The 19,072-nt window shown below is 31.5% G+C and overlaps 1 protein-coding gene across 1 annotated transcript in view; it reads right to left on the bottom strand.

The window, feature by feature from the left end:
• The window catches only part of LOC126748312 (uncharacterized), an 80,976-nt gene extending 65,321 nt beyond the window's left edge, over positions 1 to 15,655 (bottom strand). Inside the window, exon 1 of the mRNA XM_050457457.1 lies at positions 15,375 to 15,655. The gene's annotated coding sequence lies outside the window, so the exon portion shown is untranslated. The remainder of the gene's footprint in view (positions 1 to 15,374) is intronic.
• Positions 15,656 to 19,072: the final 3,417 nt, after the last annotated feature.

Below are 19,072 nucleotides of genomic sequence, written 5' to 3'. Positions count from 1 at the left end.
GTCAATATCTAAAATAATTATTTGCAATTGCGATATTTCTACAAAATAAAAAAAGAAAGTAAGGAATTCGCACTGGGCACATGTATATAAAACGTTTGTGCCAAAGCAAACTAGAACTTGCAAATATTTAATACTCGTTTAGCCTTGACTTTACATAAGGAATTCAGACAATCCCTATAAGCTCTTAATAGCATACATGCTTTATCTATTATACGATCACATTTTTTTTGATCATTAAAGTTCGTTTTAAAATTGCACTTGTGCTTCGAGATTTCTCTTTATGATTGAGTTTTTTGTATTTATTAAAATTTTTTGTAACCTTAAACATTTTTGTAAGAAATTGTTTTACGTGAAGTTATAATAATTAATTTTAGTTATAAGACTCCCTTACATATTTATTACGTTTTATTAGATTAAAGCAAAACACAAGCTTTTTTAATTGTGTAATTTTTTATACATAGCATAATATTCTAAATAATGTTAAGTAGCTGAAAAAATCTATTTTACATATATTTTTTAATAAGTGCTTCCTTATATAAAAAATTCTTAATATATTAGAAATTGCTTCAGAAAAAAAGCCTCAAGGCTTTATTTAATTAGTTCTATAATATCAGACAATTAAAGTTCAGGGACTGTCGAATGAATAAGTAGAAACCATTGGCATCTGGATTTAAACTACCTTAAAAACATTACAAAAAGTAAATACATAGTATATACAATAAATACATAAATACATTTCTATCTGTTTGTTTGTTTTTATATATTTTCTGTATTTATTTTCATTTTTACTCATCATATAAAAAACTACTTAATGCACTATACATTGTGAAAAGATGACATTATTTTTCCGTGTTTACAGACTCCAAAGATGGAGTAATGATATTCGAGAGAAACAATTCAGTTTTTTTATTTTATGACGACTTGCATCTACAGTTGTGCATGTTCTATTTATCCTGTTAACTTAATTAATTGAAATGATATCTTTGTTTTTTCTAAAAACGTGAGAGAATGTCATCATCTGATTAAATTCTTTATAATAATATCATCAAGTATAAAACCGTAATTCGGTTAATTTGTTGAAGTTTTTCACTTATATAATCATTTAAAAATCTCATTGTATCTGTTCTTTTTCCGTTTGCTATATGATATCAAATATCATTGTAATAAACTCTTATGCAACTGCCGGTTTTGGTAAGTTTTTTTATTTAGTTAGTTTTAATTAGTTTATCAAACTCATATACTTTTACTTCTAGTTTCCTTCATGTTTTAATAATTTACTTATTATGATTTTTACCTAATGTACTAAAATACAATATCAATTTTATACAGTTTCTTATAATTTTTTATTCATCATGTTAGCTACTTAATGTACTATACAATAATATTATTCTTCTTTGTGTGCAGACCCATATGAAGGAATATATTCGCAAGAAACAATTTAATTTCCTTTAATTTATGAGCACTTGCACCTACAAAATAACACCATTGTGTAAATAATATATTAATTCATTTAAATTCTGTTCTTGTGTTGCTACAAATCTAAAAAGAATGTGATTATATTATCATAAAAATACCATACGCGACGCTATAAAGCATATCACATCCGTCATTTACCTATGGTCACTCGCATCGTATACAGGGTGTTTCAGAACTATGGGATCAAACTTCTGGGGGTTGTTCAGTGCAACAGAAGAATCCATTTGAGTATAGGAACCCATGTCCGGAAATGCGTCACTACGCCCTAAGATGCATTAAAATTTATAAAAAACATTAATTACCTAAATAGGATCTGCTGCATTTATTTTTACCTTTTGTACATGATACCATAACAACAATGGTTTAAAATCAACGCTTATCAATGTCAATACTCAATGACATGTTTAAAAATTTTATAGCTTACAATTTTTAAACATTTATTGCTAATGGAAAACTTTACCAATCAAGAATTGGCGGATATGCATTTGGCATAGGGAGCAACAAACTGCAATGCACGAGTAGCATCGCTGTTGTATCATGAACGTTATCCCGAATGACAGCATCCTGGATACAAAAAGTTTATTGCGGTTCATCGGCGGCTCGCTGAGACAGGCATGTTTAAGACCAAGATGCATGATACTGGTGTTGCTCGAACCGTAAAAACGGTCGAATTTGAAGAAGAGGTTATTCAGCGAGTTGCCGATGAACCATCAAATAGCACACGTGACGTCGCTAAGAATATGAATACGAGTAACGCTTCTATCTGGCGGGTACTACACGAGCAACATCTCCATCCTTACCACTTCCAGAAAGGTCAAGGTATGACTGCAGCCGATTATCATCCTAGAGTTCAATTTTGTCGATGGCTTCTGGATCACATCATTGCACAACCAAATTTTTTATGATATGTTTTGTGGACCGATGAAGCCTCTTTCACAAGAGACAGTATTTTTAGTAGTAGGAATAGCCATGTTTGGGGCGAAGAAAATCCTTAAGCAATTTTTCCAAGAAAACATCCGAATCGTTGGTCTGTCAACGTATGGGCAGGCATTGTTGATGATTATTTAATTGGGCCATACCTTCTACCGGAACGGTTAACAGGACCTATTTATCTGCGTTTCTTGGAGGAAGTTCTCCCAGAACTCCTTGAAAATGTTCAACTAAACGTTAGGTTTCAGCATGATGGAGCGCCGGCTCACTTTGCTATACAAGTACGCGAGTATTTGGCTCAGCGCAGCGGTTTGGGCACCGTTGGATTGCCAGAGGTGGAGCAGTTTCTTGGCCTCCTAGGTCACCCGATTTAACGTCGCTCGATTTTTTCTTGTGGGGACATGTAAAGTCTTTAGTCTACGAAACTCCAGTAGAATCAGAGCTAGACTTAATTGGACGAATAACAGCAGCATTTGAAATCATTCAAAACGAGGATCAAATTTTTAGTGTAGTCCGCCGAAATCATGTGCGGCGTTTAACTCGGTGTATTGAGGTTGGAGGAAGACATTTTGAACAATTGTGATGGTATCATATACAAAAGCTAAAAATAAATGCATCAGATCCTATTTAGGTAATTAATATTTTTTCTAAATTCAAACGCGTCTTAAGGCCGTAGTGGCGTAGTGACACATTTCCGGACATGGGTTCCTATACTCAAATGGATTTTTCTGTTGCACTGAACAAGCCCTAGAAGTTTGATCATATAGTTCTGAAACACCCTGTATACGGTGATATTAATTAAATATTGTGCATATTCTTAATTTTTCTTAATATATAGTTATTTATATAATTAATTGATGCGGTACTTTTGTGCTTGTATTTAAACATATAAACTATTAAATATATAAATCAACTATTCTATCAATCAAATTCTTTTAAAGTTAAATACACGATATGCTATTAAACAATGGCTATTGCTGTCTTTGTCACCGCTAAAATATTAATTATACTATACTAAAGTTTTTTCATTATACTATTCCTAAACATTAATTATCCAAGTAAGTTCCTCATTCTTTATACGTACTCCTATTTAAGTGCTATACTAAGAACAATGCTGCCTATCTTCCATTATCATTGATGTTTACTTAAGTAGATAAATGAATGAAACAAAGTAAAACGGTTTCAGTCAGACAATTTTTAATAATGGCTGAATTTTCATGTGAAGTTGCTTCGTTACATGAGCTACAATAAACCTGTTATTTTGATATAGCCACGTTTTGTATTAGATATAAAGGTGGTAATGAATCTGGCTACTGAGTATCATTATATTGCTTAAAAATTACATTAATTATTTGAAATTAAATAGTTTTACGAAATCAGGTGGTCCAAGATCACGGGAGCAATCTATAACTTTGTATTAGGGTAAAATTGTTAAAATGGTGTCAAGTAACCATAAATAAATTATTTTGATAATGTTTTTTGTGTGTGCTTTGCATGAATTATTAAAATAAGTAAATATTGAGAATAGTGTCAAGAAACTTTTTTGGCAATTTTCCAATTATTCAGCATTCCTTCACTTAATTTGTCGCCCCTCTTACAGATTACATTAATCTTCATCCTTTATTTCATTCTACTACCGTCTTTTTATTTTATTTTTTGAAAACTTTTTTAAGATGTATAAGGTGCTGTGATTAAATTAGGCAAATAAATACATATTACAAATCTTATAAAAGGCAAAAGTACACAAAGTATTCAAAAAATTGAAGAGAGTATTGAAATATGTTATAGTTAAAATAATATAGTAAATTATTATTATTATTCATTCTCAAATACTTCTCTCCCTCCCTCAAAAAATAAAAAAAAATTAAGCGCGCCAAAAGAAAATATGTATTTCACTACTACACACAAAATATCAAAAAAAAAATATTTAACGATAATTTTAAAATAACCTTTACGATCTAAAACTGCGTATTAAGTGTAACGTGTTCATATGCTAAAATCAGAGTGATTATACTATTCAGAAATACCATTCCATTCTTCCGCACTAATCGACTTAGTTCTTCAGCCCTGTCGAGAGCATCCTAGATGTGTTTTATTGCTTTAAGATTGTTGACCAATTCCTTTCAACCAAATGCGTATCTTGCAAAACACACTTTCTAATACCTCATTCATTGTTGAAATCGGGTTCGAAATCCTCTATACACTCTTATAGAGTAAATCTGAACTCATCTAAGTGTAACTCAGTAACTAGATGCTGCTCTTCTTAGTGTTTGAGTAAGACTGTCCCTAAATCCGTTTCTATCTAAGAATATCTTTTTTGTGAATTTCTAGCTGGTTATACAATTTTTGAACGATTACATGTGATCGAAATTGATCCTGTGCTGCTATTATTGACCTAAGATGGCCTTAACTAGGATGTCAGGATTATGTCAGAGTACGTCCTTATTTATTGAAAATTTTGTTATAAAGTAACAGCAGTTTTGCGCTTTAGTTTTCCCTTCATTTACTTAGTATTATGAGTCATTTGCTATCATTATTCAGATTGCTAACATTCAAAATGTAACAATTAAAACGATATAAAAATTTAAGAAAGCATCACATTAAAAGAGGAAAAAATATGTAAATACTGATAAGTAGCCGCATATTTTTTATATGCTAAGTCAGTTTTATTAAAAAAAAAGGATTATATTGTTAGCTAGTATTTAATAATTTACAGATGAAATTGCTGTATTCAAAATATGCAATAAATGTAGTGTATAATTGCGTTGTTTGGGTCGTGTCACCTCGTTTCAACAAAAGTCTGATTTCACAGCAATGGGTTAAAAGATAGCGGTCTTTGTAAAACAAGTAAGTAAAAATTGAATATACTTTATTTAACTATAAAACCTGGTTTAAAGCAAGCAAAGTTTGTAAAGTGGAACATGGTAATAATGAACTAATTTAGGATGCAATTAACAAAGTCCATCCAATTTAAACAGTACTTCTTAACTACTTGAATGTACGTTTTCTTATATGCAACTAATAATTTTCTAAAAATCACTAATTAATAAATATTAGATATATGAGTTCTATTTGTCATAGTTGTTAGCTAATTACATTAAAAGGTACAAGTGACATCTTAACATGTAGAGGCTGTCAACGCATATTACCGTTATTACTCAACGACACACGACATAACTAGAAGTTAAGCAGAGGTGTTTTTACAATACACAACAATAAAAGCATCCGATATACGACCATCTCGTCAACTCGCAAGGTTGTTGACTTTAGTTATATGGTATTTATAAATAAGCATTTTTTTATTATTTTTCTTCCTTCCTTAGTAAACGTCACAATAAAGGTCTTAATAAGTTCGTATTGCTGCCTATTAAGTTAATAAATGTAATGAATTCAATAAATAGTGTTAATAAATTTCAAATGAAAAGAAAGATAATAAAAATTATCGCATACTTATATCTGACTTAGAAGTAAAATGTTTTTTAATATAAAAATTGTCTTTCTTTACCCGCTGCTTCCAGGAGAGAAGATTTATTGAAAAGGACATTGTAATAAAAATACTATATATTGTGATATATTTAATTAAAAACAAAATATTTACCTCGAAAAATTATTTAAACGTTAAGACTGTTTAAATAAATATGTGTTAATGCACAAGTTAATATCATTTAATAAATATTCGCACAGGTTATAAAAGATCTATTTGAATAGCACGGTCTTATTTTCGTCTTATAAAGCAATCATAGGTTGAGGTTCAGAAATGTTAAAAACATGAAAAAGTCTAATGGGCTCAATTTAAGCAGTGTTGCTGGCTACTCTATAATTCCCAAAGGGACGATGAGGAAATGGAAGTCTGCTTGTTGTATTTTAATCAATCATTTTATTTAAATAGGCATATTTCTTTCGGTCCTTAAGCCAGAAGGAAAAAGGTCAGACAAATTACGAAAATCAGCTTTTCACTTCCAAATGTTTCTACGAGCAACGCAGCTATTCTTGCCTTCTTGGATTCATTGTCTAACTATCGTCGAACTAGAGGAACATAGTGCCGAGACGCTAGTTTTTGCTAAAAATGGATTCCCTTCCTCAATAAATAAATAATTTCGATCAATGAAATCAACGCCTAAAAAACCATAAATCATCTGGAGCTGATGGGATATCTTCGAGGTTGTTACTCTTTTTGCCTGATTCAGCCTTAAATGCTTTAGTTTCTGCCATAAACAATTCTTTACATATTAGCATTTTTCCTTCATGTTTAAAGGAGGCAGTGGTTATCCCTCTTCATAAGAGTGGAGATTTGGATCAGCCTTGTAATTTCCGTCCCATTTCTATTTTGCCTACCCTCTCTAAGATAGTTAAAAAACTTGCAAAAAGCTAAATTTTGTCCTTTTTACATCATAATGGCATTTTGTCTGCAAATCAGTTTGGATTTCAAGCCGGTAAAGGGACTCATGATGCTGTTTTTTGCTTTTTGGAGAGCGTCTATGTGTCCTTGAATTCTGGAGAGTCATCAAAGGCAGTGTTTTGTGATCTATCCAAAGTATTTGACTGTGTGGATCATGGAATACTGTTATCTAAGCTCGATAAATATGGTTTTAGGGGCGTAGCGTTGCGATGGCTTGAGTCCTATCTATCAAATCGTACCCAGAAGGTTACAGTGTCTGGGCGTTTGTCTGCTTCTAGATCCCTAAAATACGGCGTTCCCCAGGGTTCAGTGTTGGGACCACTGTTATTTTTACTGTATATGGATGACTTGAGTTCATTGAAACTGCAGGGCAAGGTGGTTCAGTTTGCTGATGATACCACCATACTATGAAGCCATAAAAATTCTGATTATATTAAGACTTGTATCCTTGAAGACCTTCAGATTTTATCAAGGTGCTGCAAGTTCCTAGGAATTACCATTGATGGTCGCCTTCGGTTTGAAGATCATATTTTACATTTAGCTGGGAAATTATCTTCTGGATGTTTTGCAGTAAGAATGGCAAAACAAGAGCAGAGAGGGGTGGGTGCACGTTCAGTGTACTTTTCACTTATTGAATCTCATATTCGGTATGGCTTGCCTTTTTGGGGTTTAACCAATAAGGGGCTACTTAACATTGTCTTTGTTATTCAAAAAAAAGCAGTTAGATACCTGTGTTCTGCTAAGTTAAGAGATTCTTGCAAACCCCTCTTCATTTCTGAAAAAATCCTAATTCTTTTTTCACTCTTTATCCTAGAAACAGCTGCTCTTATTCAAAAAATTCCCAAACTACCCTCTGACACTGACCATTGGACTCGTCGTGTAAATGATGTTCCCCTACCTATTTCTACGTCTTCCCTTACCAAAAACTCATTAATTTACATAAGTAAAAAAATTTACAATCATGTTCCTCTATGTGTTAGACATATATCGGATGTTAAGAAATTTAAAAGAGAACTAAAGTCGCTTTTATTGGCTAAGGCATATTATAACCTGGATGACTTTTTTAATGATAGGTTTTAACCTTGGACATGTTGGAAAGTTTTTTTCTTTTTTTTTCCTTTTTTCTTCCCTAGTTTTGTCAACAAGTTTACCTTTATTTAGTAATTGATTGTTTTATTTAGTTATCTTTAATTCACGTATGTTCAAAAAGTTTTGTCTTCTTGCGTTTAATTTTGTTCATTGTTTTGTCAATTTTTGAAATTGTATTTTTGTTTTGTTTTTTTAGCTTGTAGGATTATTATTCTACAAGCTAAAAATTATTAGGAAGATTATTCTTACGTAATATAGCACATTTTCTTTCTTTCTTTTTTTCTTTCAAGTGATAAAATATTAATAATATAATCCTTTATATCCAGTATCCTTTATATCCTTTATATCCAACAATATTTAAAATCGGAAAACCAAAGAATCATCACTGTTTTAAGACTACGTTTTATCGTCTTTATTTGCAATTAAATTATTTGTGCCAAAACATTACTCGCTTAAACATGTCTTTGCTTCAACTTTAAGTAAATAATATTCTTGATAGGTTTGCGACAACAAAATTTGTATCTGAGTTACTTATTTTATTGGGTATTACGTCACTTAGCAAAAATCAATTTAGAAATTTTTATCTCACACGCTCAAAAAATTGAAAAGAATAAGAAAATAGATTTATTATTTAATAACTTATTAATTTAATTTAATTTTACTTTAATTACCTTGATAACGGTAGTAGATATAACTACCGAAACGTTGGTTCAAATTAGGTATTTTTTAAAAAGTAGGTCTTCTTGTTGTTTTTATCGTTTTTTAATTTTAATATTCATAACAAAGTTAGATAGGATATTGAAAAGAAGAAACGAGCTCAGAGATTAATAGATTAAACCTCAGCTCCTAGATATATAAAAAAATTATTATACCTCAAGTAAATTATTGTATTTAAAACTTATTGAACTTAAATTAAATTAAATATATCAAACGGTATCATTACAGATTTGAGTTCATATTTCTTTTCAATACGTAAATAAGTCTATTTTCTTCTTCTTTTCAATTTTTTGAGCGTGTGAGATAAAAATTTCTAAATTGATTTTTGCTATAAGTGACGTAATACCCAATAAAATAAGTAACTCAGCATATTTTAAGTTTAACTACCTGAGCCCATTCATTTTTAATATTCCAAACCATATTTGTTTTCCTCTAAAAAATTGTAAATATGTAGAACTTTATCTGTATGTAGAACTTTGTCTGTTTCCTATTAGGTTATAGGAATTGGAAATGAAATTTTCTCTGGACCGATGAATCTTGACTTAAAAGGTAAAAGAATTGGGCACCATCATTTTATTAATTGAATTACATATTCCTGGTGAACTCCTCTCAGTCAAACATAGAAAAGCACAAAAAAATCATCGTAGTCATAAACATTTTCAAGAAAATGCCATCTTTCGTGGTAACCCTAAATCCAGATTATATTCTTTTTAGTGTAAATGTCAACAGGTATACTAACTCTTCGTACCAACTGTGCTACATTAATAATTCTTATTGACTGAGTAGGGTATGCTAAAAGCCATTCATCATAAGCAGTGCTATAAAACCTCTTGAATAACCCCAGAGATTGTGCTGTTTAGAGCTTGTGGCTAGTACGCGGCAGTAAGGTTAGTAACTTGATGCCGTTATTTTTAGCCAATTTTATGACCCTGTAACCACTGTGACATTCATGATTGTCTAGAATTGTTAAGCGTTTTTACGTTCAAGTGATGGTCTTCCTTTGTTAATAAAATGTAACCATTCCACAAACTTTTTGATTAATATATGCGAACGGAACCAGCAGAATATGCAATCATGACTACTTTGAGTCCTCTTTCTGCCAAGAAACTAGAATATAGAAGGCTTACTTCTCATTGTCCCTTTGGTGTAATTAGGTTTACAGTTTCGCCTCTTATTGTTAATTGCTCTGGCTTCCCTACTTGTGCTGAGGATAGATTACGTATTCAACGATGCGCATGTAATGTATTTGAGAGAAAAAAGTGAAGCACTCGCAAGCAAATACATTAATATCTAGCAAGGCAATTTTAATTTTTTTTCTGTTCCTTTTTCCTTTTTCCTTTTTGAGAGCAGATAGTTATGACCAGTGCATAATTATGAATATATAATGTGTTCAAAACACAACCTGAACTATTATACATCTCCGATTTATGTCGTATTGGATGAGTGTTTCCTGCAGGTTTAAGTATTGTTCTATCAAATATTTTCTTATTTGTAGCGATATCTTGTAGAAAATATAAACGTATGATTTTGCCACTCGATGGTCTCTCGTTCTTAGTCACTTCTCAATCATACATCACCATCTTTTTTTTCTCTGTTTAGTTTTTAATTAGCAAATATTTAAGCTTTACTTTCATATCGATAATGTATCAATCAATGCTTAAGAAAATTAAAATATTTTGAATATAGTCAAGATGTACTAAAGCAAGAACAAAAAAAAACAAATAAGTAACTAATATACTATAGTTAAAAATCAATATTTATCCATAAAATTTACATACATATATAGAAACATGTTTACTGAAAATACGTCGCGATAACGACAACCATTATTTTGAATAATGTGTCTTCTTACCGGTTTAAATGTTCACTCTATATAGAAAGTACTTAAAAAAGTCATATAAAGTAAACTTGAAATCACTTAATAACATGGACGTGGTTATTTCCTGGTAAGATTTTAACTAAAGATGCGCGCCACTGAAATAGTAAATAATTATTACATCGCTTTTAATTATATAAATCATAGTAAAAAAAACTTTTTATTGCTACGTTATTAAAATAATGACGATAGGAAATGAACGAAAACCTATTTCATTTCGTTATTCCATGGGTAATGGCACCCAGAATGTTCAACTTAAATAAATTACGTATCTGTATTTGATGCCAGATCATTTATTATTTAATTGGTTTGATATTCAATATCTAGTTAATGGCTGTATGCATAATAAAATTATACCTAATAGGGTTGTAATATATTTAAGTTAGTCCGTCTTTTTTTCAATGATATGACGTCTGTAGGAGTTTACATTTTTAATTAAATGGGCGTAAGTCATTTAAAAACATCAGCAAAACTAGAAAACTGTACTGTATCTAAGTAAGTATCTATTTAATATGAAAGTAAAGCAGGTTTGACGATTTCTTTGCCATAGGACTTCAGATACAAGCATTCCAGATTAGTTTTAAAATAACGCTGCTAAAATTTCATTATATTATATGATGTATTATATTTATAATTGGTCTCACCTGCAACTTAAATTACGGCGATATTAGTACATTTGATCTTTTCAGATACTATGCAGAACTTTAATGTAGATATTATTTTAAAGTAATGCTCGATAATATTTACCAAATACGTTGTATAAACGGTTATATACAAGCCTATCTACTTTCAGAGTTGGCACCTCCTTCTCCCTCTTCCGGTTTAATTAAGAAAACAAATTTATTTGCTGCGCACCACCCCAACCAGAGCTCTTGAGCCTTTGTTGAGCCTTCCGCCCCTGGACCTTGTAGTGCAATCGAGGCAATGAGGATGCGCATAGGCTACATATCCTTCGTGAACTACGGGCTGGTGATACTAAACATGCAAAAATCTGGTCACAGGCCGTACAAGTGGTAGGATTCCAATGGGCCTACATTGGTAAACAAGGGGACCATCTAGTATACAGATGGGGGCGGCACGCTACTGTCTTCTAGTCTTGGCTGTATTAAAATTCCGACAGAAAATGTGGTGCCTCGCGGACTCCCTTCCTATAATGGGATCTGCGAAACGGATGGTAGGCCCCGAAGCGATAATCGGTATAGCCAAATGTGTAGCTGTTATATCAGTGAAGAGTCTGATGGAGAAGTGGACCCTCCGGAGATGGACGGAAGCGCTTGGCATGAAACAGACACTGTGGATTCTCTGCCTGTCTCACCAAGACAACTACTGCGTCAAAGAGACGAGAAATTCGGTTAGTGACAGGTCTTTTCACCGGAAACAAGGCATTTAAGACTCTCCACACCCATGGGTATTGTGGACAACCCGAAATGCTGGAGCTACAGACTACGTTATCCTGAGTACGTTATTAGTTTTTTCAATGCTATTGGCCTCTGGAAACCCTGAGGAGTGTATTAGGAGACCTATATGCTTAACAGCTCCTTGGGTTTCCCACTACCTTACAATTACAATTTATTTGTCTTCTCCTATCAAAACATATGTTCGTGGTAGTTCAATCTAAATATTTGACTCCAAAAGCTCTTTTTTTTTGTAAAATATCCAGTGACCGCGCAGAATGAGAGGGGTAAGAGTGAACACTGAAGAATTTTCTTAAATAATTTTAATTATTACTTCGAGATCTGTAACAATAATCTGTGGAGAGAATTTGTTGGTAACGCATCAAATGGTTCAAAAGTTTTAATGATAAAATTAGGTTTTCACTTAATACCCTGTCTTTTGGTTCAAAAACATTTTTTAACAAAGTGTTCTCATGAAAGTCTAAGTTTTCTTGTTGTTCTATCAAGTTGGAAATTTCAGGTTGTTGCTGTTCCTTGGTATAAGTGTATTATTAAAGGTGGGGATTGTAAAAAAAAATAGAATCGTCGGAAACAGTGTTGCCAAATTAGATGACCATATAAAAGACAAACATTTTGCTTTGAGTGGTGAGCACAACCTAATTTTTAATAGTAAAAAAAACTAAATTTGTGCGACAACTCTTCATTAGTTTCTTAGTTAGGGATATTATTTTGGTTTAATATTAAGAAAGGAACCATTTTTGCTCTCTTCATCACTGCGAAATATTTTAGTATCCATTGGGACTCTAAACAAATCTACTACTATATCTAGAATATAAAGATTTATTTTGGTCATATGTCCAAGAACCTACTTGAACCTGTCAGAGAATTGGACAAACAATTTAAATAGCAGATGGCAACATAGTTGTGTTAAAAAACTGGGAGTTTTGACAGATGTCTAAGATAAGTTATGCCTGCAAGCGACTATACATTTTTTTTAGATAGAACTCTCTGTAAAAAAAATACAACAAGCTACTTCGGTTAGAAAACCTAGGGATAAGCTTATTTTACCGTCACTCCATCCATTTCTCTTACTTGTTCTTCTCCTTGAAGAATAAGGGCATTTATTACTTAATACTTATTATACAAGACTTATTTTTTACTTAGTTGTGCACTTAAGTGACACATCTATTAAAACGTTGAATGAAAAATTAAAAGTTGTGGTACTGGTGAGATTTGAATGTAGGTCTTGATACATCATATGTGATTCACATCAAAATGGACAGGCTACTGCGGTTTGATGATACATTTTAAATTAATGCTATTTTATTATACCTGATACCGTAGTGCGATAAAAAAATTTGGGGTCAATGAAGTCGTCGAGCACAACTGACCATGAAATTTCGTCACTGGACGCAACTGTGCTGTCTGGGAAACAATATGCCTAAATGATATATGGCATGGCAAATACATAGTTTCTAAAGATATAGATATGCTTTATTATATTCTATTATACAGAGAATACTAAAAGATGGAGACTAACGCTTTTACAAGATCTTGTATAAAATTCTTGTAAAGATCGTCGTCTTACGTTCTCGTATAGAGCCTATTATTTCAAAAGATTCCTGTACGTCCGATAGAATTAAAACCAGTAGCCTAGCTAAATGAACTATTTACATTGCTTGACAGGAAGTACCAGAAGTGGAATTCCTGGAATCTGCGCACCGAGAACCTTGACTAAATGTTTAATTCTTCGTTTTACTCTGCAGAAGATTTTTTTACGTACTTACCAAGAGAAATTACTAATATAATAGTAGCAAGAAAAATGTGGCATCAGTTATTACTAGTTAGGGTTAGGGTAACGAGTCATTTCACTAGTGCCAGAAAAATAAATGTTCATAATATACTGTGTATCGACTCTACCTAAGAAAATCAATGCAAAAAGCAAATAATCGGCAATGAAGGTCTTGAAAAATGAAAGAAAAACGTTCGTTAATTTCAATTTTGGAATAAAATGGTACAACGTGGGAATTGATAGAAAAACAAATTTAAAAATTACCTTCTAAGAATGTTAGTTCACGACTTAAGCAAAAATCCCATCAATAATTTTAGAATTCAATTTTATGTTTTAGAGTTAGAGATTTCTTTAAAAAGTATTTTAAAATAAATTGCACATAACTTTCTTTTAATAATTCATAAAAATATATTAATTCTTAATATAAATCTTCACTAAAAGTTTGAAACGTGCAGGTTTTTTAAAGGACTATGGAGGGATATTCTTGAGACCTTAACGTATATCCCTGGTATCTCCGAATTATTCAATAACCTCAATCGATCTAAATAAAGACTAGGATAGGATGTTCTAACTGTTCAACGTAAAAAATATATATTTTACTTTTACTTTTTTATACGTGCATTTGTAACCAGACAACAACCACGATATTATCAAGCTTTTTATAAATAATAATTAGTTTTGACACAGATAAAACAATAAATAAAAATATAGAAATGCTCTCTTAATTTTTTTTTTACAAATTCTGATTTATTATCTTTTAATGATAAAAAAATGGAACGCAAAACGTTGACGTAGAAAAAACACTTCTTTAGTTATTGACTAATACACAACGATTTATCCAACCTAACCCTCTTTATTTCAGGATTTAGAAATTTTAATTTAATTAATGTTCTCTTAATTTAATTTATGTCGTATTTCTTTCAGTTTACAATATCTCCATTATACTTATCTTTAATAGATTATTATAAGGTTTACCTAAAATAGAATACTTTCACAAAGGAAAAATCTTTTTAAATTAATTTTATGTAATCAGGTTCTTCGTAATTTTTTAAAAGTACTGATACTTTTACTAACTTTACTAACTTTTACATTTTTTCTTGATACTAACTTTTCTTTATATGGAAATTATATGCCTTTCTATACTTCATTGAAAATGAAGATTTTTTTTTCAATTTATAATATCAGAAACAAAATTAATTTTTAAAACACTTATTTTTACAAAAAGGTTTTTTTCGATTGGGATTTTATTGTGTACTTTTTTGTCTTATAACATTTGTTTGTCGGAAAATGGCATAATGCATGAAATTTCCCTCTTTAGTTTTTTTTTTATATAAGATATTGCAAGTCGTACTCTTTAATTACGCAGAAAAATTAAAGTGGTAAATGCTTTTTTTATTGTAGCTTGTGCATATCTATAGTTAAATTATTTTATTTTCACTTTCTACTTTTTAATATATATTATTATTTTTCTAATGACTCAAACTAATTAATAAAATAAGAATTAGTTATTACAGTTTTTTTGTTTTTTTTTTGTTAAATTTTTTTTAGCAACAAAAAAGGGTCAATCAAAGAACTATTCATAATATTTGCCGCGAAAATTGAAAATTTTAAATGACGTTATTAACAAAACTTTGAAGCGCAACACCAGTAACACTTATGTAAATAAAACAACAAACAATAAAAAAAATTAAAGAAACTTACTTGTTTTTATAAGAAACCCCAGTAAAATATCATTTCCCGGCGCCCTTGTCCACCACTAATTACACAGATAATTATTCTTTACAGGCGCATAAAAATAATAACAATTTAAAATCCAGTTTACACACGAGAAGTAACAGCGAATAGTATACCAAAGGCTAGCGATGTCACTGCCCTATACTCGTATATAGCTAAGGATCGCACCAAAAGAATAATAGTACCATCTGTACCATACGTTCATGTCACCATCGTACCGCGTACTGTTTACTACTGTTTACCGGCATTTGCTTTTACTTGTATCGCGGTTGTTGGAGCTAGGCCCAAGAACGAGTAGTAGGTACTATCATTTGCCATTCGGCTAATCTATAAGCTCTTATTGGCAGAATTTTTATTTTTAATCTACTTAACGTGCTGACTATCGGAGTTTTCTTGGGTTGATTTGGTTTGTCAGCTCCTGAGCGGGCCAATCATACCAGTTAGACTGAGAGGATCGTCACGGATTTTTCATCACGAGTGATTTAAGCGCATTACTTATAGAGGATAACTGGGCCCTTTTTCTATTTCGTTATTCCCCTTTTTTTGAAGATATTATGTAGCAACTTTATAACAGGAATGTTCTTCCGATTTTGCCATCTATGAAATTCTAAAGGTTATTAGCTTGAGAAGTGCTAATTTACACAGAGGGAGGATATTCCTTGTCTTATTTTATAAGTTCATATATATCCTAAATTAAAGTTCCATTTAAAGTTTAATTTTTTTGAATTATGTAGAAAAAACTAAACATCAAAAAAAGGGGGTGATAAAAAAATTACTAAATAATAACTCAACCGCCGAAAGAAATTTGTGGAAAAAGACAAACAATTGTTTTGTTTTTTTATTTATTGTAAAAAACAGTTTTTAATTCTGCTTATTATTTATTTATTATTTGTATGTAGAGAATCTACCATTCGAGGGTGACGATTGTGATCTCAAAAACCGTAAAAGATCCAGGTCGATTACATCAGAAATTATGACAAACTTACGAAATTTAATGCTGATATAATTGGCATTTGAAAAAAAAAATAGTTTCGAAAATACAAAAGAAAATATTTTTTTGACATTATTTAAAGCTCTAGAGCAAAATATATTTCTAAAGACAATTTTTGATCCCCATTTATTTTGCTCTATGGCTTTAAATAGCGTTATAAAAAATATTTCTGATGTAGTTTTGGGAGTTTTCGGATGATTTCAGATTAAAATGTTATTTTAAGAATACATTTCTTTTAATTTGTAACAAAAAGCAATTTAAAAGCTTGTTTTTAACTGCAAACATGTATTTATATAATTTATTTTGATAGCTCTTATAAAATTCCTTAGAGTGGTAATTTTAGTGATAATTCTAATCCATTGCAAGTCTAAATTACTTTTAATTAAAAAAAGAGACAAGGCATAGTTGAATTCATCCGTTTTAGAAATTTTAATTCGTAGTTATTTTATCTGACGTAAAGTACCTGCAGATAATAAGGCCTATATTCAAAAAAACCGCTTTAAATTAATCACAGTTTATGAATCCAGCTAGGGCTCAAAAACTTAATAAATTTATAGTTGATGATCATTTTTCAAAAATAGGAAAAATGTATGATGATCTTAATGTAATTAATCACCCTGAAAGACTTATATTATGTTATATTATAATATGGATGAAAAAGGATGCCGCTTGACTATTCACCACCAGCCAACCGTTTTAGCTAAGAAAGGGGTAAAACGTGTTCACTTTCAATCGTCAGAACATGCAGAGAGTGTGACAATTGCAGGATGTGTCAATGCCCTTGGAATACCAATACCTCCTATGATTATTTTTAAAGGAAAGAGGCTAAAGCCAGAATTACATGATAATTTGCCACCAGGAACTCTAGTGAAAAAATCAAGTAAAGGCTACATGACTAACGAACTTTTTAAAGAATTCCTCAAGCACTTAGCCCGATACAAAAGTCCCGGAAGGTGCCTCTTAGTTTTTGATGGTGCAACTTGTCATCTTGGTTTGTCAATTGTTGATGTTGGAGACTCACTTGATATAGATTTCTACTGTTTGCCATCGAATACAACACATGAGCTTCAACCCCTCGACAAATCTGTATATCGTTCATTTGAGTATCATTGGGATAATGAGGTATTATTATTCTTGGATCAGGATTATTATTCTTGGATCAGAACAAAAAGCTGACCAAATCACGTTTTAACATCATACTTTCAAATGTTTGGTCTAAATGCATGACACATAGTAACATTATAAACGGTTTTAAGGCTACTGGTCTGTTTCCATTAAATCCCGAGGCAATTCCAGAAACAGCATTTGCTCCTTCAATTCTCTCAGACGTACCGGCACCGGATGATACCAACAAAGAAAATAGGAGTCTACCTTAATCTCCTCAACCTGGTCCATCTGGAATGGCATCCAACAAGTCTGGCAAATTTTCCTATTCCAATGTTTACTCTTCTGACTCGGATTCGACTGATGACCATATCCCTCTTGCTGAATTAAAGAGACGAACAACAAAAGTCACTTCTTTTAATGAGCTTTTGCCCACACCAGTAAAAACTAATGAAAAACCTAAAAAAAAATCGAAAAAAAGCTCTAAACTACAAAGGAACTCCAATCACTAGAGATCTTTTTACCGAGGAGAACAAAAGTCGTGCCAAATTGAGTAAAGATATTGAAAGCTCCAGGGAAAAGTTAAGTACCGAATAGTATTGCCATGGATGTGAGGAAGACAGGCAGGCCGATACGAGGCAGTGCAGCAAATGTCTTAAATGATACCATGAGGAATGTGTTGGCTTAACAGTCAATGACATGGATGATTTTGAGTGTCCCGATGGCTGCTAAACTTCGCCCAATTAACGAGTTGTACCATTTTTATGTATAGGCTTTATTAAACCTCCATCGGATAATAAGGCCGATTTGCATTATTTTTCTTAATATTTATTTTTTGTTTTCTAGTTTTTTTAGAGATTATTTTTTTAAGTTTGTTAAAATTAATATAACCTTATAAGCACTTTGGTGTATTAAACTAAATATTAACATTACAGTCTTTCACTTTATTCAATTTTTTTCTTAGTTAGGCCTTATTCCCCTCAAGTACCTTACGTCTCCTCACCAACTTTAGCGTCATATTCCGCGTTGGTCTGGATCAACATTCAGAAAGAGAATATATATGTCGGAAACTCCTCAATAATTCTTTCAGACGCCATTTTGTGTATAAACACATCTCGTGAGAGTAAGCACTCGGACTATATTGCGTCAAAACAACTTATCAGGTAGACTATACACAAATAAAACTTATCTTACACAAGAAAAAAATAAAATAAAGAAAACAATTGAATCGTGAATTTCGAAAAGGACTTAACTCGGATTTTGATTAAATTTGACTTTTCCGCAAATTTTTCAGGTTCAATAGTAGGTCAACATTTTATGAAGGAAAAGGGCTCATATCTGATTTTGTTCTTACAAATACGAACTCGTGGTTTTAAAACAAAATTTCGAAAAGGACTCATCTCGCTGAGATGGATCCTTTTCGTAATTCATTGCGACGCGTTTAGTAAATGAAGCGAACCAAAAAGGGGATTTTTTATTTTTATAAGACGTGAATTTTATTGGAGTATAGGTATCGTAAAGTTTGCTTGTTTCAGTCGCTTTACGACAGTTGCTTGGTGTACGTCAAGTT

Source organism: Anthonomus grandis, chromosome 22 (assembly GCF_022605725.1).
Source record: "Anthonomus grandis grandis chromosome 22, icAntGran1.3, whole genome shotgun sequence".
Classification (NCBI taxonomy): Eukaryota; Metazoa; Arthropoda; class Insecta; order Coleoptera; family Curculionidae; genus Anthonomus; species Anthonomus grandis.
This window is presented reverse-complemented; position numbering and strand designations above follow the sequence as displayed.